The following is a 9,619-nucleotide window of genomic DNA, read 5'->3' as shown; positions in this document are numbered from 1 at the left end:
CATTGTCTCTCTGTAGTGCATCTGCTCTCTTTATACCACATTAGGTTGCGCGGGTATCCCCTGTGTTTTATTAGCTTCTTCTTCACACAGAGTTGGTCTTAGAGTCTTGCCTTTGCAGTTTTGGATGCTTAAGTTAGGTTTTCTTTTCCAACTTTATTCTTTGTATGAGTGATTTTAGATGGTCACAGATCTTGGATTGCTTTATGGTTGGGCATCGGCCCATTATTTATGGGTTTTTTTTTTATGGTTGGGCATCGGCCCTTTATTGGATTGGTTCATGATGGCTTCAGCCCTGAAGATGAAGATGGCCTTCATCCATTGTGGGGTAGGTATAACCCCATTTTTTATCCCAAGTCACCATTGATTGCCAAAGGGGCCTTTCTAAGCCCCATTGAAAGGGTCTAGTTAGTCACAGGGACATTCAATGGGTTGATGTTTAAAATGTATTTTCTTTATAATGCAATGTATATTATAATAATTATTAATATATATATATATATATATATATATATATATATATATATATATATATATATATATTATATATATATAATCAAAAAATAAATAGATGATACCGTTCTGTGGCTAACGAAATGCTTTTATTTGTGCGAGCTTTCGAGATACACTGATCTCTTCTTCCGGCGATGTTACATCGCCGGAAGAAGAGATCAGTGTATCTCGAAAGCTCGCACAAATAAAAGCATTTCGTTAGCCACAGAACGGTATCATCTATTTATTTTTTGATTATTGAAGCTCGGCTAACACGGTACTGATACCTCTACATGTATATATATATATGTCTTTTTTTTGTGATTGGACAAAATTCCTATAAGTCATATATGGCTAAAATGGCTATTGGCAATTAGTCTAGTGGGGGGGGGGGGGGAGATGGGTAGGTTTGTTGGAGTGTGGGTAAGTAGAGTAGGTGATGAGGGTTTTTGCACATAAGAGAGTGGTTTACACATCCATGGTGGTTGTGGTAAGGGTTAACCCCTTGTTTGCCTTTGCAATGTTTTAGAAGCATTTGAGGTATCCAAGGGGGTATGTAATGTAGTTTATTGTTAATATTAACTATTTGCAGTACTTAGTTTTCAGCTAGGGATGTAAACCCATGACTAGCTGACCACTTAGGCTACTAAAGGGTTAATATAGGGTTATTACTAGGAAGGAGAGGTGAGGAAAAAGAAACAGACAATGAACAAAACAGAATAGAAAAGAATGAGGAAATAGCTGGGGGTCATGGAGGTAAAATGGGGTAAGTAGGAGTTTGGTAAGCAGGGAGGCACCCATATAAATACAGATAATACTAGAAAACGTACTGTATACAGACTAAATACAATTGGAGTAGAAAGGCAGGAGCAGATATAATAACAATAGCACAGACTGGGAAATAATATAAATGCATGCATGCAAGATGGGGGAGCATGAATTAATAGCTACAAGGCGCTTATTATATCATAGGTATTACTGAAACATGGTGTGATGAAACTCGACTGGGCAGTTCATTTAGAGGGTTATTTCATTTTCCGGAATGATTGAGCAAATAGAAGAGGAGGTGGAGTATGTTTATATATTAAACCGGATCTAAAACCTATTATAAGGGATGATGTTTTTGAAGGGAATCATGAAAATGTAGAGACCTTGTGGATAGAAAGTAGCAGTAGAGGTAAAAGTACAAAGAAAATGTTTGTAGGGATATTCTATAAACCACCAAATATCTGTGAGATTGAGGAAGCCAAAATACTTTTGAAAATTGAGAAGGCATCAAAACTGGGTTATGTTTGCATAATAGGTAATTTGATTATCCGGACATAGACTGGGACAATGAGATTAGTATTACAACTAAAGGAAAAAGATTTTGGAGGTGCTAAAAGACAAATACATAACCCAAAAATATTGAGGTACTAACCAGGAGAGAGGCATTACTGGATTTGGTAATATTAAACAATGTAGAAGTAATAACAAATATTAAAATCCGGGAAAATTGGGAAACAGTGAGTATACACTACCGACACACTTTATCACTCTGCGGCCAGATCCGCAAGCCGGGAGATTTCCCGGCTTGCTAGTGGCCGCCCCTCGGCGTGCCGCGCGTCACGCGTCATCGGGAGCCTGCGCCCCCTGCACGCACGTCCAGGGCTCCCCGAGGGAGTCCTGGTGTCCCGCGATCGCGGGACGGCGGCAGGGGGTTCCGGGGGACCCGGCGGACCCGGCAGCGGTAGGGAGAGCGCCCCGATCGGATACTGCTGCGGCCAAGAACGGGCAAATGCTCGAATAAACTTGGCCGCAGCAGTAACATGGTCTCGTTTGAAATAAATTATCAAAAACCATGTTATATGGGTTCAACAAAGAACTTAAATTTAGAAAGGCAGATTTGAATAAATTGAGGAATAATCTAGAAGGAATACATTGGGTTGATGTTTTTGCAGGGAAAATGTGGAAAATAAATAAGCAGTGTTTAAAACATTGTTAGAAAGCACACTTATCAGTATATACCTTAGGTAATAAATATAAAAGAAAAAAAGTCTAAACCACAGTGGCTAAATAAACAGGTAGGTGAGAAAATGGAAAGGAAGAGGCAGGCATTTTGATTATTAAAGTCAGAAGGGACGGAGGCATCATATCAGAATTTTAAGCAAATGTTGCAACAGGGCAATCAAATTAGCAAAAATGTAAACGAAAAAAGGATGGCAACAGAATGTAGGAGCAACCCTAAAAAGTTAAGTAACATAATAACTTAAAATATAGGTCCCTTTCAGTGTGAGATGGGCAGAAAAATTATTGGAGTTAAGGAAAAAGGAGAAGTATTAAACAAATTCTTGGCCTCTTTATCTACCAGGGAAGAATTAAGAGCAACAATAGTGCCACAGGAGGAAGCCACAACCTCTATGTTAATGAACAATTGGTTAACTGAGGAAAAAATGCATATGTGGTTTGATAACATTCAAGTTAATAAAGGACCCAGCCCTAATGGCACGCGCCCAAAAGTTCTTAAGGAGCTAAGTACAGTAATAGCCAAAACCATTACATTTAATATTCAAGGACTCAAGTATATCATTGATTGGCACAGGAACTCTTGCTTTTTAATTTATGTATGAATTACCATGAGGTTGGCATCGAGAGCAAAGTCTCCATTTCTGCTGATGACACTAAATTGAGTAATGTAGCAATATCAGAGCAGAGTGTAATTTCTCTCCAGAATAACTTAGATAGATTGGAAACGAGCAGGTAATTGGCAGATGAGTTTTAATACAGATACATGTAAAATTATACATTTGAGAAAGAAGAATAAACAGGTGACTTACAAATAAAATGTGGAAAAATTAGGAGAATCCTTGATAGAGAAAGATTTAGGAGTGTTTGTAGATAGCAGGCTTAACAATAGTGCCCAATGTTATGCATTAGCAGCAAATGCAAATACGATCTTATCTTGCATTAAACGGGGACTGAATGGAAGGGAAGTAAACATAATTATGCCCCCTATAAAGCATTAGTAAGACCACACCTTGAATATGGAGTACAGTTTTGAGCACCACTCCATAAGAAAGACATTATGCAACTAGAAAAGTGCAGAGAAGAGCCACCAAATAAATAAAGGGGATGCATAATCTGATTTATGTAGAGATGCTAGCTAATTTCGATTTGATTACATTACAAAGAGGCATCTAATAGAGGATATGATAACTACCGTTTATATAAATAAATTCGGGAACAATACTAGAGATGGGCGAATCCGCCCAAATCCATTTCCCAGATTTTTTCACATTTTCCCCATTTTACAGTGTAAAATCCGCAAATGGATTTGGTCAATCAAAAACTGACATGGTATACAACACGTGGACGCATTTGTAGAATCCAACTTGCAAATTCACCAGTCCATTGGTAGAGTCTTGAGAATCTGCCAACGGATTGCTGAATCCTCAGATTGGATTCTACAAATCCATCCACGGGTTGCAAAAGCCACTAAGTGTATTGGTAAAAATAATAAAAAACAAATCACTTTTTTTGAGATTGATCCGCTGAAATCTGCAGACAAAGGATCCTGCAGACCCCCTGCGGATCCAAATTTACCCCCCAAAATCACCCATTACTACACAATACAAGGAGCTTTCAAAAGAACTATTCATCCCAAGGGCCGTCCTCTGGATGAATATACTGCAAGAACAAATACAGGTATAGGATAAAGTATCTGTCACCTAAATTTAGCATAGGTGCAACTTTTACAGGTTTGGAAAAAGTCGTGAGTCGAGTACCTTAGGGATCGGTACTGGGACCCTGCTTTTTAACTTTTTATTAATGACCTTGAGGTGGGCATAGAGAGCAAAGTCTCAATTTTTGCTGATGACACTAAATTGTTTAAGGTACAGTAGTAGAATAAGAATAATAGTATACTAGTATAATAATTATGAATTTTGGAAACAAGAATAAACAGGCATCTTACAAATGAAATAGGTATACATTAGGAGAATCCTTGATGGAGAAGGATTTAGGAGCGCTTGTAGACAGCAGGCTTAGAAATAGTGCCCAAAGTCATGCAGTAGCTGCAAAGGCAAACAAGATCATTAAGCATTAAACATTGCATTTAACAGGCAATGGATTGAAGTGAAGTAAACATCATTATGCCCCTTTAAAAGCATTAGTAAGACCACACCTTTAATACGGAGTACAATTTTGGGCACCACTCCTTAGAAAAGACATTATGGAACTAGAGTAAGTACAGAGAAGAGCCACCGAATTAATCAAAGGGATGTATAATCTGATTTATGAGGAGAGGCTAGCAAAATGAGATGTATTTACATTAGAAAGAGGTGTCTAAGAGGGGATATGATAACTATATACAAATACATTCTGGGTTAATACAAGGAGCTTTAACAATAACTATTCATCCCAAGGCAGTACATACGACACAGGGTAATTCCTTAAGGTTGGAGGAAAGGAAATTTCACAAGCAACAAAGGAAATGGTTATTTGACAGTAAGGGCAGTTAAAATGTGGACTTCATTACCATGAAGGCTGATAGCAGATACACTCGATTTGTTCAAAAGAAGGTTGGACATATTTTTAGAAAGGAAATGTATATAGAGATACACCAAATAAGTAAATATGGGAAGGATGTTGATCCAGGGAGTAATTTGATTGCCAATATTTGGAGTCAGGAAATAATTTATTTTTCCCTTTATGAAACATCATTGGATGATGTGTCACAGAAGATTTTTGTTTTCCTTCCTCTGGATCAAAATACTGTAAATACAAATATAGGATAAATTTAGAATATGTCAAACTTCATGGACATATGTCTTTTTTCAACCTCATCTCCTATGTAACTATGTAACTAGGTAGCTATGTAATATGCACTGTGATGTGTAGTACTCAATATTTTATCATCTGTTCCATGTTCGTTTAGGATAACTTGACTTTTACAGTACCGGCATCTTTTATTCGAACACTTCCCGCACGGCAGGATGCGTGCGGGAAGTGTGGTGACGCGGCTTAGTGATTAGTGATAAAAAAATATGATATTAATTGGCACTACTGTGGTTCCGATAAATTTCGGACTTGATGCATTGTAGCAACATGACTAAAACAGCTGTATTTAGTCATTTTGATGCCGGTCCATATATTTTTATCGGTAGCAGTAAAGAATGCGTTATTTGTAGCAGTGCAAAGTTGATATATTGCACCATAAGAATAACGCTTTTTTGGAGGTTGATGTATGCAGGCTTTTGCTTTAATCAATTGCCTTTAAGTTGTATACAATTTCCTTATTATATTGTAAATCTTTTGCGGTAATATCTATAGAGGTTTTAAGTGTGTTTATGCTAAGCTGCTTTTAGTAAAACACCCTCTCGTTAAGGAAAGAAACTAGTTTCTCCCTCAGTATCCACCACTCACTGCAGCTACAGTACAGGCACTTTACTCAAAGTTTTACAATAATGGTTGTTGTATTAACCTTTGCATTGAGAAAATATGTTTAATGATTTAATCTGTTGTGAGGTTGCATTTGAATCCATTAAATATATGAAAATTATGTTACTGCATGAAACTTAATGGAGTCAGCTATTGATTGGCATATCACTGCAGCACTTAGTCCATAAGCACTCATAATAAATACCATGTTTTTATTTTTATTTCTGTGCGTCTTCAAGGCTTGAATTAATTTCAAATAAGTTTACAATACTGGGTATTAGACATAGTATTCATGGATATCTTTCCTGGGCAGGGCCGCCAACAGAAATCATTGGGCCAAGGGCAAATATAAGAAGCAGCCCCCCAGTGCACTGAGGGGAGTTGGAAGAAGATAAGGTACTGTATGGGCCTGAGGGGGAAGAGAAAGCAAGTATGGGCTTGAGGGGGAGGTGGGAGGATGTATATAAGGAGGTCTGGTCATGGGGGAGAGGCAGGATTGGGTATAAAGAGGTATGAGCATGGGGCAGGGGTGGGGTAAAAGGTGGTCTAAGCATGAGGGGTATAATGGGGTAATGGGTCTGGGGGGAGTATAAGTGGTAATGGGCCAGAGGGGGGGAGTTTTAAGGGGGTAATTGGCCTGGGTGAATATACACTTGTACACTTGTACATAGTGTACTCTTGTATGTCTGTATATATTTATTTATATACCTGTAGCACCATTTATGTACATTGCGTTTCACAGCGGTAATACATGTGACATAATAATATAACATAATGGAAATAAGCGCTTGACATAAAATGAGCATTAGGAAAGGGAGCCCCTGCCCCAAAGCACTTATAATCTTAGCAATGGCCCTATGGGAGGAATATAATGAGGTAATGGGCCTGGGGGGAGTATAATGGGGTAATAGACCTGGGGGGGGAGTATAAGTGGTATTGGTACATGTAGAGATATAAGGGGGTAATGGGCCTGGAGGGAGTATAAGGGTGTAAAAGGCCTGAGGGTGTAATGGCATAATTGGCTGGGTAGAGTTTAAGAGGGCAATGGGCTTACCAGGGTCCCTTGGATGGGTCTGCTGTAGGCCCACAAAAGGAGCGCTCAGGACGGAGGAACAGTGGTCGGTAAATGGGAGAGCCCTACAGTGGCGGCTGCCCTGAGTCTAAATCGGCTAGATCCGCGGCTCTCTGATAATCCGGGTCAGATGCGTTTTTTTTTTGGTCCGGAATGAATTGCGTTATTTTAGCGCTCGTGATTTTAGCATTTTATTCTCACTGTCTGCAATACTGCAATGCCGTGTAAAAATTCAGGGGGGCGTTTGCGAGCTGTTGTCTTGGAAGCCTAATACCTTTGCGGTTCAACCTATGTCAGTACACAGTCTGTGTGTGCGCGCGCAGTAATTGTAAATTTGCATATTTACATTATAAATGCATTTGCAGTGCTGTACTGGGATGCCTTGTGGAAAAGCTACAAAGTAACTGGCACTACCAAGGATCTCAATCACTACAGATGCCTGCGGAACGTGTGCACAAGGCAAACAAGGCATGCAAAAGCACAATATTACTCTGACAATCTCCTCCAGAATACATCAAACCCAGCTAATTTCTGGAAGGTTATCAACAATATATTCCAGCCTCCTAACCATCAACAACCAAGTAATATCACTAAGGGGGATATTACTCTGACAAACCCCACTGACATTGCAAATGCATTCAATGATTACTTTGTGGGGTGTGCCACTAACTTATTAGCGAAACGCAGCACAAACCCCAAACCTGAATCTCATCCTGGGAGTACCCCTATAGTCCCACCCCCTCCCAACACTGCCCACAATTTTCAATTTAGCCCAGTATCTGAAGAGGAGATTACACAAGCGCTCCTCAAACTAAAACTAAGCAGCCAATGTGGACCCGACTTACTACAATCTAGGTTCCTACGACTTGGTGCCCCAGCCATTGCCAAACCAATTGCGTCCATAGTCAACTCTATCCTGTCTGCAGGCCATATCCCTAAGACCTGGAAAACTGCCAGAGTTGTCCCAATCTTCAAAAGTGGGGACAAAAACACTGTCTCAAACTACAGGCCAATCTCACTTCTCCCAATTCTATCTAAAGTTATGGAAAAATGTGTCCACTCCCAATTAAGCGATTTCTACACCAAGACAAATTTCCCTAGCCAATTCCAGTCTGGGTTTCGTCCCAAACACTCCACCGTAACTACCCTGCTAAAAGTTTGCAATGAAATCCAGTGTGGAATGGAACGGGGACAACTCACTGGTGCAGTATTCCTAGATTTTGCAAAGGCTTTTGACACAGTTGATCATGCTATCCTGCTTAACAAACTCCAGAGCTCTGGAATAGGGAAACATGCTTTAAACTGGTTTCAGTCCTACCTATCAGGAAGATCCCAACATGTGTCCATCTCAGGCTCTAACTCCAACCCCCTGGATATCACTTGTGGTGTCCCGCAAGGCTCTGTTCTGGGGCCCCTACTCTTCTCAGTGTTCATTAATGATCTTCCCACAGCTTGTAAGGAAGCCTCAATACACATGTATGCAGATGACACAATCCTGTATGCACACAGCCATAGCCTCTCTGACCTTCAACACATACTTCAGTCTGACTTTTTGAGACTCGAAAACTGGATTTCCCAAAACAAACTGTTTTTAAACACTGACAAGACTGTAACAATGGTATTTGGGACCAAGACTAAATTTGTAAAGCTTCCAGTGACTGAGCTCCTGATTAGAACCAACGCTAAAACCACCCTAACACCTGTCACTAGTTTTAAATACCTGGGCTTATGGTTTGACTCCCACTTAACATTCGGGATGCACATTGATACCCTGACAACCAAGACCTATGCCAAACTAGGGGTACTTTACAGGAACAAATCCTCCCTAAGTCTCCTGGTCAGAAAGCGTATCACACAGCAGATGCTAATGCCAATTATTGACTATGGAGACATAGTATATGGCTCGGCTCCTCAAACCCACCTTAGCAAACTTGACACCCTCTACAATTCAATTTGTCGTTTTGTTCTCCAATGCAACTACAACACACATCACTGCGAAATGCTCAAAGAACTAGATTGGTCATCACTAGAGTCTAGGCGCAAAGTTCACCTTTCCTGTCTCACCCTCAAATACTTTCTGGGCAAGCTACCCAGCTACCTGAACAAGCTCCTCACCCCTACCACATGCAGTACCTATCACCTGAGATCAGACTCCAAAAGACTATTCATGGTCCCAAGACTCAACAAAGTATCCGGACGTTCCTCCTTCTCCTTCCGTGCACCCCAAAACTGGAACAACCTACCAGAGACTCTCATATCCACCACCAGCTTAAGTTCTTTCAAATCTAAGGCTGTCTCACACTTTAATCTGGTCTGTAACTGTTTCATACGCTCATAATATATATTTTCTTTAACTGTGCATGCAATGTCTTGTATATAAATGTATACCTTGTTCATTTATGTAACTGTATTTGTAACCATGTATTATTTGTTTTACTCTGTGCCCAGGACATACTTGAAAACGAGAGGTAACTCTCAATGTATTACTTCCTGGTAAAATATTTTATAAATAAATAAATAATAATAAATAAGTACTGTACAGTATGTCTCATTTGAAAATTGTTGAAACGCATAGGTGTGTACAGTACTGTAACAGTATCACATTTCGGCATATACAGCGCTCTCCCCTCGCTCAGGATA

The sequence above is a fragment of the Ascaphus truei genome, chromosome 1 (assembly GCF_040206685.1).
Source record: "Ascaphus truei isolate aAscTru1 chromosome 1, aAscTru1.hap1, whole genome shotgun sequence".
NCBI classification, from domain to species: domain Eukaryota; kingdom Metazoa; phylum Chordata; class Amphibia; order Anura; family Ascaphidae; genus Ascaphus; species Ascaphus truei.
This window is presented reverse-complemented; position numbering follows the sequence as displayed.